This window comes from Prionailurus bengalensis, chromosome B1 (assembly GCF_016509475.1).
Source record: "Prionailurus bengalensis isolate Pbe53 chromosome B1, Fcat_Pben_1.1_paternal_pri, whole genome shotgun sequence".
Lineage (NCBI taxonomy): Eukaryota > Metazoa > Chordata > Mammalia > Carnivora > Felidae > Prionailurus > Prionailurus bengalensis.
Window position 1 is genome coordinate 44,194,590 of NC_057344.1, and position 16,383 is coordinate 44,210,972.

The window sequence follows — 16,383 nt, forward strand, 5'->3', positions numbered from 1 at the left end:
GAGGGACAACATTCCCTGTGGAGGAAACACCATAAGTAAAAAGTCCAGAAACAGGCAAGTTGGTGGCTCATTCAGGGAAGGGATTTGTGCACTAGATTGCACCCCCCTTGCCTCCTCAAGGACATCCCTCCAGGAATTTCCACTTCCTCTCCTGTTCATTAATGTTTCTCCTTTACCGTGTCATTCCCGTCAACGTATCAACATACTATTATTTCACCTATCTTAAAACAGATAAACTTCCTTGACCCCACTTCTCTGCTCCTCTTTGGAGCAAAGTTCCTAGAAGGCTAGGTGCACTCACTGTCCCCAATTCTCCTCTCAGCCCCTCTCAGCCCATTCATTCAGGCTTCCATCTCTACGGTCCCACTGACACTATTCTTGCCAAGGTCACCAATGACCCTCACATGGTCCAATCCAATGTTTATCTTTCTTGACCCTCTAGAGCATTTGACATAGTCACCCCCTTTACCCTGCGGTACTTTCTTTACTTGGCTTCCAGATATCAACCTCTCCTAGTTTTCCTCTTACCTCATGAGATATCCCTTATCATCAGGCTTTTTGACTTCCTCCCCAGCTCCCTGACCTCCCTCTATTGACATACCCCAGGGCTCTGACTTGGACCTCCTCCCTTTTTTGTTTTTGTTTTTTTTTTTGAAGCTAGTGTTTGTTTATTGTAACATTGAAAATATTTTAACTATGGTAAAATATATATAGCATAAAGCTTGCCATCTTAATCATTTTTAAGTGAAGAGTTAAGTACATTTATACCCACATTGTTATGCAGGCAGTCTCCAGTACTCTCTTCATCTTGCAAATCTGAAACTCTATACCCCTTAAACAACATCCCCATTCCCATCTCCGCCCCTGGCAACCCACCATCCCATCTTCTGTCTCTACGGATTGGACTACTGTAGGTACTTCATATAAGTGGAATTGTACAGTATTTGTCTTTTTATGACTGGCTGATTTCACTTCACATAATGTCCTGTAGGTTCACCCATGTTGTAGCATGTGACAGATCTCCTTCCCTTTTTGGGCTGAATAATATTCCACTGTATGTGTTTTCCACATGTTATTTATCCATTCATTCATTTATGGCCCCTTGAGTTGTTTCTGCCTCTTGACTACTGGAAATAATGCTACTGTGAACATGGGTGTGCGAGTATCTCTTCCAGACCCTGCTTTCAATTCTTTTGGGTATATACCCAGAAGTGGGCTTGCTGATCATATGGTGGACCTCTTCATTTTCTCTCTATACCACCGTGATCTCATCCAGTCTCATGACTTGAAATATGTTTACTGATAGCTTCCAAATTTACCTTTCCCCTGAACTCTTGACTTACATACCCAACAGTGTACTTATCTCTCCATCTGGATATCCAGTAGGCATGGAGAACTTATTTCCCCGAACTGAACTTATAATTCTCCCTGTCCCAAACCTGACCTTCTACCAGTCTTCTCCATCTCATTTAACAGCAACTCCATCTTTCCATCTAGTCCATCAAAAAACTTGGAATCTTCTTGAGTCCCCACCCACCCACCCAGCCACCCCTCACATATCACATCCTATTGGCTCTCCTTCAGAATAAATTCGAATTCTGACCACTTCCCATTACCTCAACTGCTACTTTCATGGTCCAAGCGATCATCTCTCACCTGGATTGCTGCAATTCCCTGCTAACAGGTCTCCCTTCTCCCATACTTGCCCCTCTTCTAAGTATATTCTCCAGGCAACAACCAAAATGAACTTTTTAAAGATTTTTAAGTCAGATTTCATCCCTCCTTATCCTTCAAGCCCTCCAATGGCTTCCCACCTCCCTCGGGGAAATGCCAAAGGGCTTTAATGACCAACAAATTCAAAACGAGCTCCCATTAGCTCTGTGAGCTAGTGTCTTACTAGCCTCCCCTTAGGTATTAGGTACCTATGACTGCATAACAAATTACCCCCAAACTTACTGGCTTAAAAAAGGAAACCTATTATCTCTCAGTTTCCTGTCAGGATGCAGGATGTGGCATAGGTGTGTCTGAAGGCTCTAGGTCTCTCACGGGGCTACAGTCAAGGTGTTGCCTGGAACTGTGGTCATCTCAAGGCTCAAGTGCGGGGCGAATCCACTTCCAAGCTCACTCACCTAGTTGGCAGGACTCAGTTCCTTGTGGGCTATGGGACTGAGAGCCTCAGCCGCTTACTGGCTGTTGGCTGAGGGCCTCCCTCTCTTCTGTGTCCCGTGGGCCTCTCCATAAGGCAGTTCACAACATGGCAGGTGGCTTCCATCAGAACAAGCAAATGAGACAACAAGAGGAAGCACGCAGTCTTTTGGTAACCTGTTCCTGGAAATGACACCCCATCTTTTTTGTGTATTATACTTGTTGGAAGCAAATCACTAGGTCCAGCCCACACTCAAGGGTGGTGGATTATACAAAACATGAATCCCAGGAGGCAGAGATCACTGGAAGCCACCGTGAAAGCTGCCTGCCACACCCTGCTTCATCTGCACTGGCCTCCTTGTTCTTCCACACAGGAGGCAGGCCTTTGTCCCAGTTGGTCCTTGGCCTGGAATGCACTTCCCACATGGCTCGCTCACCTCCCTCAAGTCTTCACTCAAATGTCACCTCCTCCCTGAGGCTTTGTCTTACTGCCTAATTTAAAATTGCAGTTCTCCACAGTCCCTATTCCCTCTCCCTGCTTTATTTTTCTCCACAGCACTTAGCATCTTCTAACACCCTCTATTTTCCTGTCTGTTTGTCTGTCTCCATTAGAATACAGGCTCCTGAGGTCAGGGATTTTTGTCCATTTGTTTCACTGTCACACCCCCAGTACTAGAGCAATGTCTGGTACATAGTAGGTGCTCAGTAAACGAATGGATCCTACAGGCCTACAATTTTCAACTTTTCCAGCGTGTAGCCCTTTCTTCAAAAAATATTGTAGGAGACTCCAGTATACCAGACATAGAAAAGCAAGGTGGCTCAGCTGGAAGTAGGCAGTAGGGACAGCACCGGTCCATCTGTACCCCTTCCCCTGCCCCCAGCCCATGCTGTTATTCCCTTTTGGTGGTGTTGAGAGGGCTCACAGACCCCCAGGCTTCTCTCTCAGTGCTGTGAGAAGTTCTGTTCAAAGCTAAGAAGGAAAGAGCTCACTGCTTCAGCCCCTTGTGTGGTTCCTGGGCCCTGCTGGGAACCAGCCTGGTGTTTTAAGCCATAGGAAAGGAGCCCTACCTGTTCCTACCACAGCCACTAGTGACCTCTGAGTGTGGACCTACCTCTCTCTGATTCCAAACTTCGTTCTATTTCTGGCCTCTGAAAAGTGAGAAAACATTCAGAGACTCCCAGAGAGTCATTGTTGGAAAAGACCTTAGGTACGACATAATACAACTTTCTGTCCTATGGTTTCCAATCATCAATTCATTCAACAAACGTTGAGTACCTGCCAAGTACATGCCAGACACTGTATATAGACAAACAAAATAGAGTCCCTATCTTCCAGTGGCACATGGGGAGATAGTGAATACCGAGACACCCATCTCAAAATTCCCTCTGCCTGAACACCTCCAGATCTGGAGAACTCACCTCCTCCCAATGACACCGGCAACAGAACTGTTCTTTTTCTTGAGCCCTAACTCTGTTTTCTTATAACTCCCACTTTTGGCCTTAATTTTCTCCTCTGGCTCCACACTGAGTAAATCTATCTGTCTTCCAAATGATAGCTTTTAAGTACTGGAAAATAGCAATCAGATCCCACAGAGAGCTCTCCGAGACTTGCGGCCACTTTGGGGGGACTATGTTTTGTGGTTGCCCCTAAGGAGTTGGGATTTTGAAGCCAGGCGGTGTTCCTGATCACGTAGCAAGGCCCTGGTGCTGGGAACTCCCTTTCAGAGTCGCTGCCCACACCGCCCCACCCCCGGCAGGAGGGAATTCCAAAGCGCTTGCTCTGGAGGGGTGAAGGGTGCAAAGCAATGTCAAGGCCTGGGCTTGGGTTTTCTGCTCCTGCCAAGCTCCCCTTCCTAGAGGGGCATCTTGTCCTCCAGATGCGGCATTTTGACCTGCTCATTTGATTTTGAAGCAGCCAAACCCCCGAACCGCACCGCCCCCCTTCTCTGTGGTGAGAGGGACACAATAAGGAAGGAACCAGTGACTCGGGGAAAACTAGCTGCAGCTGGGGGAGGCAGCAGCAAGGAATTAAACCTTTTTTTTTTTTTTTTTTGAGTGTCCTTTGTTTCAACAAAATGTAGTTTTCCAAGTAATTGTTTGCCTGATGCAATAGGGCCTGCTGGGCCCTGGGGTGTAAATCTTCCCGACAACGGGTCAGTTTTCTGCTTTTTCCTGCAAGGCCCAAGCCTCGAAATTTCTGTGGGCCAGCCGTACAGGTCTTGAATTCATTAGTTTGGGCCCCTTGCCTGAGTCGTCTCCAGCACCTCTGCCAGAGCTGTGGGCTGCTTGGCACAGTTCTGGAGGCCAGACTTGCCCAGGAGAGAAGAGGGAGGTCAGGGGGGGAGGGGGAGGAAAAGGAGAGGGAGCTGGGAGTGCGAATGGGTGGCAGGGAGGGGAGGGAAAGGAAAGGAATAGAAGAGAGGAAATGTGAGAGAACCTTAACTATTTGCTGGCTAGCTGTAAAGCCTCAGAAGAAAGAGAAGAAGCTTCAGGATATAGTCTCAGTCTCAGAAAAAGGGCCAGGATATGGGAGTGACATGTGGAATCTACCCGCACAGCTGTACAAGGGAGCATGTTCCTGAAGAAGTATCTAGATTCCTGGCTGCAGAGAGAGGAGGGGGAATAAAAGGCCCATTCGCCAGTGTCTGGAAAGTCTCTGTATTGCATTGCCCTGCCTCTTTCCCCTTTCTCTCTCTTTTTCTCCCCATGCACTTATTTCCATTTAAAAATACAAAAGCATAGGGGCAACTGGGTGGCTCAGGTGGTTAAGCATCCAAATTTGGCTCAGGTCATGATCTCACGGTTCATGAGTTCGAGCCCTGAGTTGGGCTCTGTGCTGACACCTCAGAGCCTGGAGACTGCTTTGGATTCTGCCTCTCTCTCTCTCTCTCTCTTTCTCTCTGCCCCATCCCCACTTGTGCTTTCTCTCAAAAATAAACATTAAAAAAGTAATAATAAATAAAATATAAAGACATAAATAAAAAACATTTTCCTTCTTCCTTTTCCGTCTTTCTACTTCCTTCGTTCTTCACCCTCCTCAATTCCCTGCCCAGCTCAAATCCCATCTTAACCCCTCTTCTTTGACACTTACAAGTACCCGAATAAATGTGACTCTTCACGGCCCCCAAACACTGTCATTTTCTTAGTACCACCTTAATCTCCTTCCCCATAAGTCTCCTGATTAAATGAGGTAGAGTGTTGGCATCCTTAGGGGCATCTAGGCATCTTCAATGAACAAAGAAGACTGAAGGTCTGTCCTTCAAAGTCCAGTAGCATGTCAGCCTGTTGTGGGCAGAAATACATCCAGAATTTGTATTAAGCACCTACCACGTAGCATCACCCAGACTCTGCCAATCAATCCACATCTACCCCCCACTGACTTCCAATAAAGAAGGGCCATTCTGGTTACTCCATGACCCTAAGTAAAAGCTTTGGGCAGAACTATCCAGTAGAACTATCCAGAAGTATCCAGGCTCTAAAACCTACTACCTTAACCATCTCTTGCCTGCCTAGTAAAACATGCCCTTGGAAAACATCTTTAAACTCCACCATTTGTACTTCTGTGTGAGTTTAAAACCCTGTGTTAAGTCAACTTAGAGATACTTGCCTTTTCATTTTCCCTCATTGCAGGAATAAAGGCTTTAAAATGATTGCAGGCAACACCCACCCAGGGAAAGGTGTTTAAGGGGGCAAAGTGCTCTTTCCACGTTCCTGATAAAGACTGTGTATTGCTTTCCCTCTGAGGCCAGCGTAGAGCCCAATCCCCTGAAGCCAAATTAAGAGGCTTGTGATCCACACTTCTGGGACAGAGAAAGAGCTACAAAATGCCATCGGTGTTGAGTGAGGGCACTTGTGAAAGCTCCCCTCCTTCTCCTACCCCCTCCCCCCCCCCAAAAAAAGATCTGGAGAAACAGAACTCCGTGTACTCATTACAATTCGGTTAACCTAGACACGTTCCTGCCCAGACACAGAACCCTGGGGCTGGAGCTTCTAGGAGCCCTGTGATTGTGGGGTTCTCTGTGGGTCCAGCCCAGGGTTTCTACTGGTGCTGGAAACAACAAGAAGCCCCACCCCTTCACTCTAGGGCTCTGATCTGGAGGGCAGCCCTGCGTGGTGTGTGGTTAGCACAGCAGGAGGACATTTGTCTTGGTCTCTGATGTGCATCTCGCCTGAGAGTTCTTTGGGGAATGATGTTATCGCACCAACATCATCATCAAATGGCATTCCCCCCCAGCCCCCGAAGGGTCCAGATGTGCAGGACACTGTGTTAGGCCAATGAAGCTAGCTTATTCTGCAGCATCTAAAGCTTTGTCTCCAGCACAAGGGCTGTTGCTTATTATGTGCTCATACCCTTGTGTTCTACACCCAGCCTCTCGTCCTGTGCCAATCTAGGGGAAGCAAACTTCTCCAAAAAGCTGCAGAGGTCTTTGGGGATCTGTGGAGGCTAAGCCAGAGCCCTTATTTGCTTTGGTTGGTGGTCCCTGCCACAGAGCTAATGAGCTGCAAATACTCCCCTTTCAAAAGGAAGGGCTGAGCCTTTGAAGCCTGCAAGGACCCGCCCCCGAATTCCACAGCTGCAGGCAGCACTTCCCAGCAGGGCCCTGGAGAGTGTGTCCCACCAGCCTCCCCTCCCGGGGCACACCCAGCCTGGGCCTCCCCGTCGGAAAAGGGGAACAGTTTTGCTTCGCATCCTGCGTTCTGGGTGTGACACAAAGAGAGAAATAAGCACCGTACGTGTGTCATCTTCTCTGTGTCTCTCAAAGACCTTAAAGATACAGGAACTGGGGCACAGAAAGGCTCTATCATTTTTCCAAAGTCACATAGCAAGTATGTGGCAAATCCAGGACTTGACCCTAAGTCTAGCTGACTTTCAAGACCGTACATTTCAACATAAGGTAAATTGGTTTTATTTCTATAAAACCCTGGAAATAAGCCTTGATCTACATATGTCTGGGACCCATGTGCTTAGGACCAGATAGGAATTGGTCTCCGTCCAAAAGAAATCATGCTTTCGGGCCAATGGTCATCTCTGAGAGAACATGGGAAAAAATTCTCTCATTTAGGTCTCTTCTTCCCCCACCTTCAGCCAGGCATCTGTCGGTGGGAAGATTTCTGAGTATACACACTGTCAACTTCTAGTGAAATTAGGAACAATAAGGACAGTGGGTGGCATCTTGGCAGCCAGATAGAATTTCTGCTTCCTAATGATTTCTGAGAACCAGCTGCAGGTCTCCTGTTTGGTCCCTGCACAAGCGCAGCCAGTGTTAGACCAGAAGGCAGGCAGGCAATTCAGCAGAAGTGAAGAAAAGCAGGTTGTAGAAGCCGATTGAGAGCAACAGTAACCTAACAAGACAAGACTGTATTGAATATGTACCTAATGCTCAAAATTCACAGCAGTGTGTGAGCTTCAGTGTGAGTGTGTGTGTGTGTGTATGTGTGTGTGTGTGTTCGGCAGGGGGGTTAGGGAAGGGGGGAGCCTGAGAAATAGAAGACCCTCAAGGCTTTTGCAAATTGGTTGAGGAGAAAAGACCAATATTTTATATAAAATAACAGCCAAAAGGGTTTGTGTTACACTGCACGTAAGGGCTAAATTATTCAGAACAGACCATAACTGCAGTGGGAGAGCCAGATCGGTGGGCTTAGAATAGTAAGAAGGGGCTTCATGGGGTTCAAGGAAAACTTTAGCTGGCCCTTGAAGGCTGAGGAAGATGCAATCAGGTGCTGAGGAAGAGAGGGCATCCCTGCTGAGGAGCATACATATGAAGACTGTAAATAAAAACTCAAATCAAGTCTGCATTGTACTTTAAATCACAAGCTGTTAGGGCTCAAGGGGTCTTTACAGGTCATGTAGTTAAGCCCTTCCCTTTGCAGACAAAAAACCAGAGGCCTAGAGAAATCAAGTTGCAGTGGATGAACCGCTTAACCTCCTTGGGCTTAGTGGATATTGGTCTCCATGGAAGTGGGATTGCTTTGTAGACAAGATCTCAGTTAACCCAATAATAACATTCTTGGGAACCAGCCAGAGATGGAGATGGTGGCCAGAGCAGTGGTGGTGATTTGATCCTTCATATCATAGCGAGCTAGAAAATAAGCAGGTCCCCCAAGTCTTCTCTGTCAGACTCTCCAGCTACAAAGCAATTGGAAAAGGGTGCTGTTTGAAAGGTGGGGGCAAAGGAGACCCCTCAGCCTCCCAACAGGCCTCCTGGCCTCCACTCTTGTTCCTTTCAATCTGTTCAGCACACTGCAACCAGGTATAATTTTATACAATGAAATTCATCCATTTTAAGTGTAAAATTTGATGAAAATGTAGTAACCGGATATAGTCCTGTAAACACAACCACACTCGGGATACAGATGTTTCCATCACCCTGAAGACTTTTCTCATGCAACCATCGCTGTCAATGCCCTTCCCCCTGACACTCGCGATCTGTTTTCTGTCACTGCAGTTTTGCCTTTTCTAGAATTCCATATAAATGGAACAGGGCAGCATCAGTCTTTTGTTTTGACTTCTTTCACTAAGCACGATGTTTTTGAGATTCATTCATGTTGCTTGTATTCATGTTTCATTCCTTTTTATTGGCGAGTAGCGTATCTGTTTATCCACTCAGCAGTAGATGGACATTTGATTTCTTTTCCATTTTTAATTATTTTGAATAAAGCTTCTATGAACATTCAGGTACAAGTCTTTGTGTGGACATATGTTTTGATTTCTCTTGGGTAAATATCTGGGAGTGGGATTCACAGGTCACAGGGTAAGTATATGTTTAATGTAAGATACTACCAAACTATTTTCTAAAGTGGCTGTACAATTTTGCATTCCGTCTAACACTGGGGAAGAGTTATACTTGTTCCATATCCTTGTCAACACTTGGTTTTAGCAGTCTTTTGAACTTGACCTATTTTAGTGGGTGTGCGGGAATATCTCATAGGGGCTTACCATAGCATCTACGTCATAACTAGTGATGCATCTTTTCATATATTTGCTGGCCATTCTTATATCTTCTTTTGAAAAGTATGTGTTCAAACTGCCCATTTTTTACTGGTTGCTTGTCTTCTTATTGAGTTGTAAGAGCTCTCTATATCCTGAGTACAAATCCTAATCATAAGTGTGCTTTGCAAATATTTTTTCTCAGTCAGTGACCTGCTTTTTGTTTTCTTACTTGTGTCTTTTGAAAGGCAAAAATTTTAATTTAATTTTTTAAAGATTTTATTTTTAAGTAATCTCTACACCCAGCGTGGGGCTCAAACTCAACCCCAAGATCAAGAGTGGCATGCTCTACCGACTGAGCCAGCCAGGTACCCCAAAAGGTTTTTAATTTTAGTGAAGTTAATTTTATCAACTGATGTGTACTTTCTGGATTTTTATGAAATATTTGCTTAACCTAATGTAGTGAAGATCTCCTTTTATGCTTTCTTCTAGTTGTCATTTCATGTTTAATACTATGATTCATTTTGAGTTAATATTTCTGAATAGTTTAAGGTAAGGAACAAGATTTAGTTTTTTAAATACAGATATTCAGTGGTCCCAGAGCCATGTGTTGAAAAGACTATTTTTTTTCCAAGTGCCTTGCCTTGGCACCTTTGTCAAAAATCAACTGATGATCCTTAGGAAAGTGCAACTATTCTTTATGATACTTCATGTTGGATATCTTCCACACATATGTCAAAACCTATAGAATGTATACAACCAAGAGTAAAACCTAATGTAAGCTATGGGTTTTGGATGACAACGATGATCAATATAGGATCATCAGTTATAAGAAATGTACCACTCTGGTGAGGGATGTTGATAGTAGGTTAGGCTGCATATCTGTCAGAGTAGGACGTATATGGGAACTTTTCATACTATCCGCTCACTTATGCTATGAACCCAAAACCACTCTACTAAATAAAGTCCATTTTTTAAAAAGAGAAAAAAATAGCCTTTCTAGTCTTTTTTTAAAACAAATCAATTCACTATCTAAGTGTAGATCTACTTCTGACTCTCTAGTCTGTTCCATTGATTTATCTATATTTATTTCAATACCGTACATCTTGATCACTGTAAGTTATGACAAGTTTAAAAATCAGATAATTAAAGTGGTCCAATTTTCCCTTCTTTTTCAAAATTATTTTGGCTCTTCTATGTATTTTGTCTTTTTCATATAAATTTTAGCATCAGCATGTCAATTTCTTCAAAAATGCTTTCTAGGATTTTCATTAAGATTGCAGTGAGTCTTTAGGTCAATTTGGGGAAAATTGCCATCTTAATCATATTGAATGTTCCAATCCATTAACATGGAATCCATTTAATTAAGTCTTCCTTTGCAATGTTTTCTAGATTTCAATGTGCAGATCTTGCACATCTTTTGTTAATTCTATTCCTAAGTATTTTTTATGCTACTGCAAATGGAGATTTTAAAAAATTATTTTCTAAATGTTCATTGTTAGTATATAAAAACGAGTAATTTCTGTTTATTGACCTTATATCCTGAGATCTTGCTGAATTCATTTATTAGTTCCAGTAGCTTTTTTGTAGAATCTTTGGAATTTTCCTCACGTGCAATTATGTTATCTGCAGATAAAGGCAGTTTTACTTCTTCTTGTCCAATATTTATGCATTTTATTTCTTTTTATTGGCATGTTTTATACTGGCTATAACCTCTGATACGATGCTGAATACAAATGGTGAGAGAACATACTTTTGCCTTGTTCCTAATCTAAGGTAGAAATCACTGGGCCTTTCACCTTAGAGTAAAATGTAGGTTTTTAGAAGATCCCTTTAATTCGGTTGAGAAAGTTCCCTTCTATTTCTAATTTGCTGAGTTTTTTTTTTTTGATGTATCTAATGTGACAAAAGTTTTTCTGCATCTGTTGAAATGATCATATTGTTTTCCTACTTTATTCTGTTAATTTGTTGAGTTATATTGATTTTGAAATGTTAAGCCAATCTCACATTCCTGGAATAAATCTCATTTGGTCATGATATATTACCTTTTTTATATGTCATTGGTTTCTATTTGCTAATATTTTAAGGATTTTTTTAATAAGGATTTTTATGTCTCTGTTCATGAGGGATAATCCTCTGTCATTCTCTCTCTCTCTCTCTCTCTCTCCCTTTCTCTCTTTGTAATGTCTTTATCAGGTTTTGGAATCAGAGTTATACCAGCCTCATAAAATAAATTGGTAAGTGTTCCCTCCTCCTCTATTTTCTTAAAGAATTTTTGTGAGGCTAGTATTATTTTTTTCCCTTAAACATTTAATAGAATTCACTAGTGAAGCCATCTGGACCTGAAGCTATCTTTGTGGATGAAGTTTTAACTATGAATTCAATTTCTTTATTTTATATAGGCTTATTAAAGTTTTCTACTTCTTTTCAAATCAGTTTTGGAAATTTTGATCTTTCAAGGAATGTGTTCTTTTCATCTAGGTATCACATCTATGGGTATAAAGTTGTCTACAATATTCCCTTATTATTCTTTTCATGACTGTAGGGTCTATAGTAATGTTTTCTCTTTCATTCCTCATATTATTAATTTGTGTCTTGTCTTTTTTTGTCTTGATCAGTCTGATGAGAGCCCTACAAATTTTATTGATCATTTCAATGAACCAGCTTTTTCATTTTTCTTTTCTTGATTATTTGTTCACTTTATATTTCATTGAGTTCTGGTCTTTATTATTTTCTCCCTTCTATTGACACTGGGTTTAGTTTCTCCTTTTCTAACATCTAAAGTGATAGACTCAGGTAATTGATTTTAAGATTTTTTTTCTTTTCTGATGTAAGCATTAAACCTATAAATTTCCCTCTATGTATTGTTCTAGGTCCATCCCATAATTAAAAAAATTTTTTTAAATGTTTATTTATTTTTGACAGAGAGAAAGAGAGAGAGAGACACAAGCGGGGGAAGGCAGAGAGAGAGGGAGACACAGAATCGGAAGCAGGCTCCAGGCTCTGAGCTGTCAGCACAAAGCCTGATGAGGGACTTGAACTCACGAACCATGAGATCATGGCTTGAGCTGAAGTCAGATGATTAACGGACTGAGCCACTCAGCCACCCTACCCCTTAATTTTTTAAATAAATTTTAAATTTTAGAATATTATCAGATTTACAGAAAAGTTGCAAAGATGGCACAGAGTTTCCATATACCCCTCACCCTTTTCCCCTATTGTTGATACTTTACATTGCTGTCATGTATACAATTACATGTCATAATTAAGGTATCAACATTAGTATATTACTATTAACTGAATCAACAATTTTTTTGGACTTCACAAGATTTTCCCTAATGTCCTTTTTATTTTCCAGAATCCCATCCAGGATATTCCATTGTATTTAGTCATTAGGTCTCTTTAGTGCCCTCTTGGACTGTGACAGTTTCTCAGATTCTTGTTTTTGATGACCTTGACTGTTTTAAGGAATACTTGTAAGGTATTTTATAGACTATCTCTCTCAGTTTGTCATTCTCATGGTTAGACTGATGTTACAGGTTCGGGGGAGGAAGACTATGAAAGTGAAGTGCCATTCTCATCACATCATATCAAGGGCATGTATCAGTATGGCTTATCAATGACAGTGTTAATCTTGATCATTTGTCTGAGGTGGTGTTTGTCGGCTTTCTCCACTGTAAAGTTATTCCCCTCCCCCCCATCCCTTTCCATATATTACTCTTTAGAAGCAAATCATGAAGTACAGCTTGTACTCAAGGGGCTGGGGAGTAGCATTCACATAATCTATTTAGAATTCCTCTGTAACCAAGACTTGTCTGTTCTCCCATATTTATATATTCAGTCATTTATTTATATCAATATACATTCATGGATATTTATTTTATATTTTGAACTATAATACTATGCTTCATTATTGGTTTTGTAGCTCAAATTGTACCAGCTTTGGTCATGGGAGCTTTTTTAGGTTGCTCCTGTATCCCTTGAACATGCCCCTATCCTTTTGATTTTTTGAGCATTCCCTTACTCTCTGGCACAAGATGATCCAGGTGCATCTTGTATATTCCCTGTTCCAGTCCTACAATCAGCACTGCTTTAGCTACATCCCACAAATGCTAATGTGTTATGTTTTCACTGTCATTTAATTCAGAATATCTTCTAATTTCCATTATTACTTCTTCTTTAATTGATCGATTATTTAGAAGTATGGTACTCAGTTGCTAAATACATGGAGTTTTCCTAATTATCTTATTGATTTCTAATTTAATTCCACCATAATCAGAGAACATAGTCTATGTGATGTCAATCTGGTTTGGGTTTTTTTTGGGGGGGGGGTGTTGTTGTTAAATGATCCTCTATTAAAATATTTTTCCTTTGTAGTTCTGAACTAGCTGGGCATTCCACTACACCACTACTGATGTCATCTGTGATGTCATGAGGGTGGCGGCCATCAGCATTGCAGCTCGAAGACTAGGCAGTCCTCAGGATCTCTTTAATGGTTTCAGAGAGTTCTCTAGCTAAAGATTGGTGCCACATCTGTTGGGCAATGTTGACAATCTCATCAAAAGTGGTATTTCTACTGGGCTTGATGTTTTTCTGCTTCTTTCTGTCTCTTGGCAGTTTCTCGAGAGCTTTGCTAATCAGGGCAGAGGCAGAAAGTACCACTTCAATCTGGATTTGTCCTGTTCTGAATGGTCAGTTCCAATCACTGGTAACCTTGGTGATGTCATCACCAACCTTTCTCGGAGATAGACCCAGGGAGCTGATCTTGGGGGTCAGGGTAGATGTGGCATCACTTCCCCACTGGTACACCTCACTTATACAACTTTAATCTCATTAGGGTCAAACTTAGGCTTGCATAGTGGAGGCAGCTGGTGTTGGGTGAACCTAGATTCCAGACGACCAAAGACAGTTGCAACTTTGCCTCCTCCCAGCCAAAAGCCAAAAAGCTATGATGTCAATCTTTTAAATTTACGGCTTGCTTTATGGCCCGGCTTATGATGTATCCTGGTAAATACAACATGTGCCCTTGAAAAAGAATGTATAATCTATAAATAGCAATTTTTATTCTATAACTAGCAATTCAGTGTAATATTCTACAAATAGCAATTCAAAGTGGTTAAGACTGTTGTTTAAATCTTCAGTGTTGTGCTGAATTTTTTAGTTTCATTTTATCAATTGCTGGGGAGAGGTGATAAAATCACCAACAACTGTGGAATTGTCTATTTCTCTTTTTAATTTCATCAATTTTGCTTCATATATCTTGACTCTTTGTTATTAGGCATATATACATTTACAAGTAAAGTCACGGTGAAATGACCATACTTAATCATTGTGAAATGTTTCTTTTTGACTCTAGTAATACTCTTTGTCTTGAATTCTCCTTTTTCTGATATTAATATAGACACCTCAGCTCTCCTATACTTACTGCTCATATTTACTTTCAACATATCTGTGTCTTAATATAATATAAAATTAAGTGTGTCTCTTGTAGACAACATATAGTTGGATCTTGTTTTCTTCAATATGATTATCTCTGCCTTTTAAGTGGAGTGTTTTAATCCATTAGTATTTAATGTAATTATTGGTATGGTTGAATTTGGAGCTAACATTTAGATTTGTTTTTTATATGTTCCCCCTGGTTTTTGTTTTGTTTTCTTTTGTTCTACTGTTCCTCCATTCCTATTTTTTTATTGTTTCGACTTTTTTTAAGATTTAATTTTAATTTTCCTATTGGCTTTTTAGCTTTTCTTCTTTGCATTATTTTTAGTGCTTGCCCTAGGAATTATAATACACATCCTTAATTTTTTTTTACAAAATGCTTCCAGTAAACATGGCTCCATTTCACACAAATTACAAAAACCTCACAACTGTGTTGATCCATATTCCTTCACCCTATCTCAGCCTTTGTGTTGTAGTTGATATGTAGAAAGAGATTTCCTTTGGTATTTCTTACAGTACATGTTTGCTTATGGTTAATTCTCTTTCATCTGAAAATACCTTTACTTAACCTTGATTTGTTTGTTTGTTTTTTTTTTTTTACATTTATTTTTGAGACAGAGAGAGACAGAGCATGAACGGGGGAGGGGCAGAGAGAGAGGGAGATACAGAATCGGAAACAGGCTCCAGGCTCTGAGCCATCAGCCCAGAGCCCGACACGGGGCTCGAACTCATGGACCGCGAGATCGTGACCTGGCTGAAGTCGGACACTTAACCGACTGCGCCACCCAGGTGCCCCGATTTGCTTTTTTTTAAAGAATATAAATGCTCTATTAACAAACACAGATCATCACTGTGGGCCAAGTGGTTGACCCAGACATGCAGGACACAGCCACAAGTTTAGCTCAGCCTCCGAGCCTCTTGCTCTGACTCCAGTAGGGTGAACATGTCACCCTTGCACACAGGGCCTTTCACATCGAAGTTGGTGGAGTGGTTCATGTCATCCAATGAACTCCACACACACCTGCATGCACTGTCCCTGGAGCTGGTCCTGCCCAGCACTTTGGTGATCCTGGCCAACTTGATGGACTGCACACAGTTTGTGTCCATGAGGGCTGCTTGGCAGCAGTCGCATGGAGAGCTAACCTTGATTCTTGTAGAATATTTTCACTGGAGTGAATTCTGGGTTGACAGTTTTTCCTTTCTGTACTTTAAAGATACTCTACTCTTGGGGGCGCCAGGGTGGCTCAGTCAGTTAAGCGACCGACTGGCTCAGGTCATGATCTTGCTGTTTCCAAGTTTGAGCCCAGTGTCTGACAGCTCAGAGCCTGGAGCCTGTTTCAGATTCTGTGTCTCCCTCTCTCTCTCTGCCCCACACCCATTCGAGCTCTGTCTCTCTCTCAAAACTAAATAAACATTAAAAAAAATTTAAAGATACTCTACTCTTCCAACTTCCTTGGTTTTTAATGGCAAATATGTCATTTTTCTTTTGCTGCCTTCAAGATTTACTCTTTATCTTTGACTTTTAACAGTTTGACTATTAAAGTCAAATTAATAGACACTATGGAGTATTAAGTCCATTAATTTCTAATATTGTATTTTTCAGTACTAAAGTTTCCACTTACAGTTTTTTTTAAAGAATTTCTCTTTCTCTGCTGAGATTTCTTATCTTTTCATTCATCATGAGAATATTTTCTTTTACTTCATTGAGAATAATTATAATTGCCATTTTTAAATTCTTTTGTTCTACTTCCAATATCTGGGTCATCTCATCTTGGGGTCATTTTCAGATTTGCTTTCCTCTCAAGAATGTGTTCCACATTCATGATTTTTTGTATGTCAGATAAATTTGGGTTGTATCCTGGTCACTGTAA

At 41.5% G+C, this 16,383-nt stretch overlaps 1 pseudogene; it reads right to left on the minus strand.

Annotated features, from left to right (window-relative positions):
* Positions 1-13,372: 13,372 nt before the first annotated feature.
* On the minus strand, positions 13,373-15,619 carry LOC122468701 (annotated as a pseudogene).
* Between the last annotated feature and the right edge of the window lie 764 nt (positions 15,620-16,383).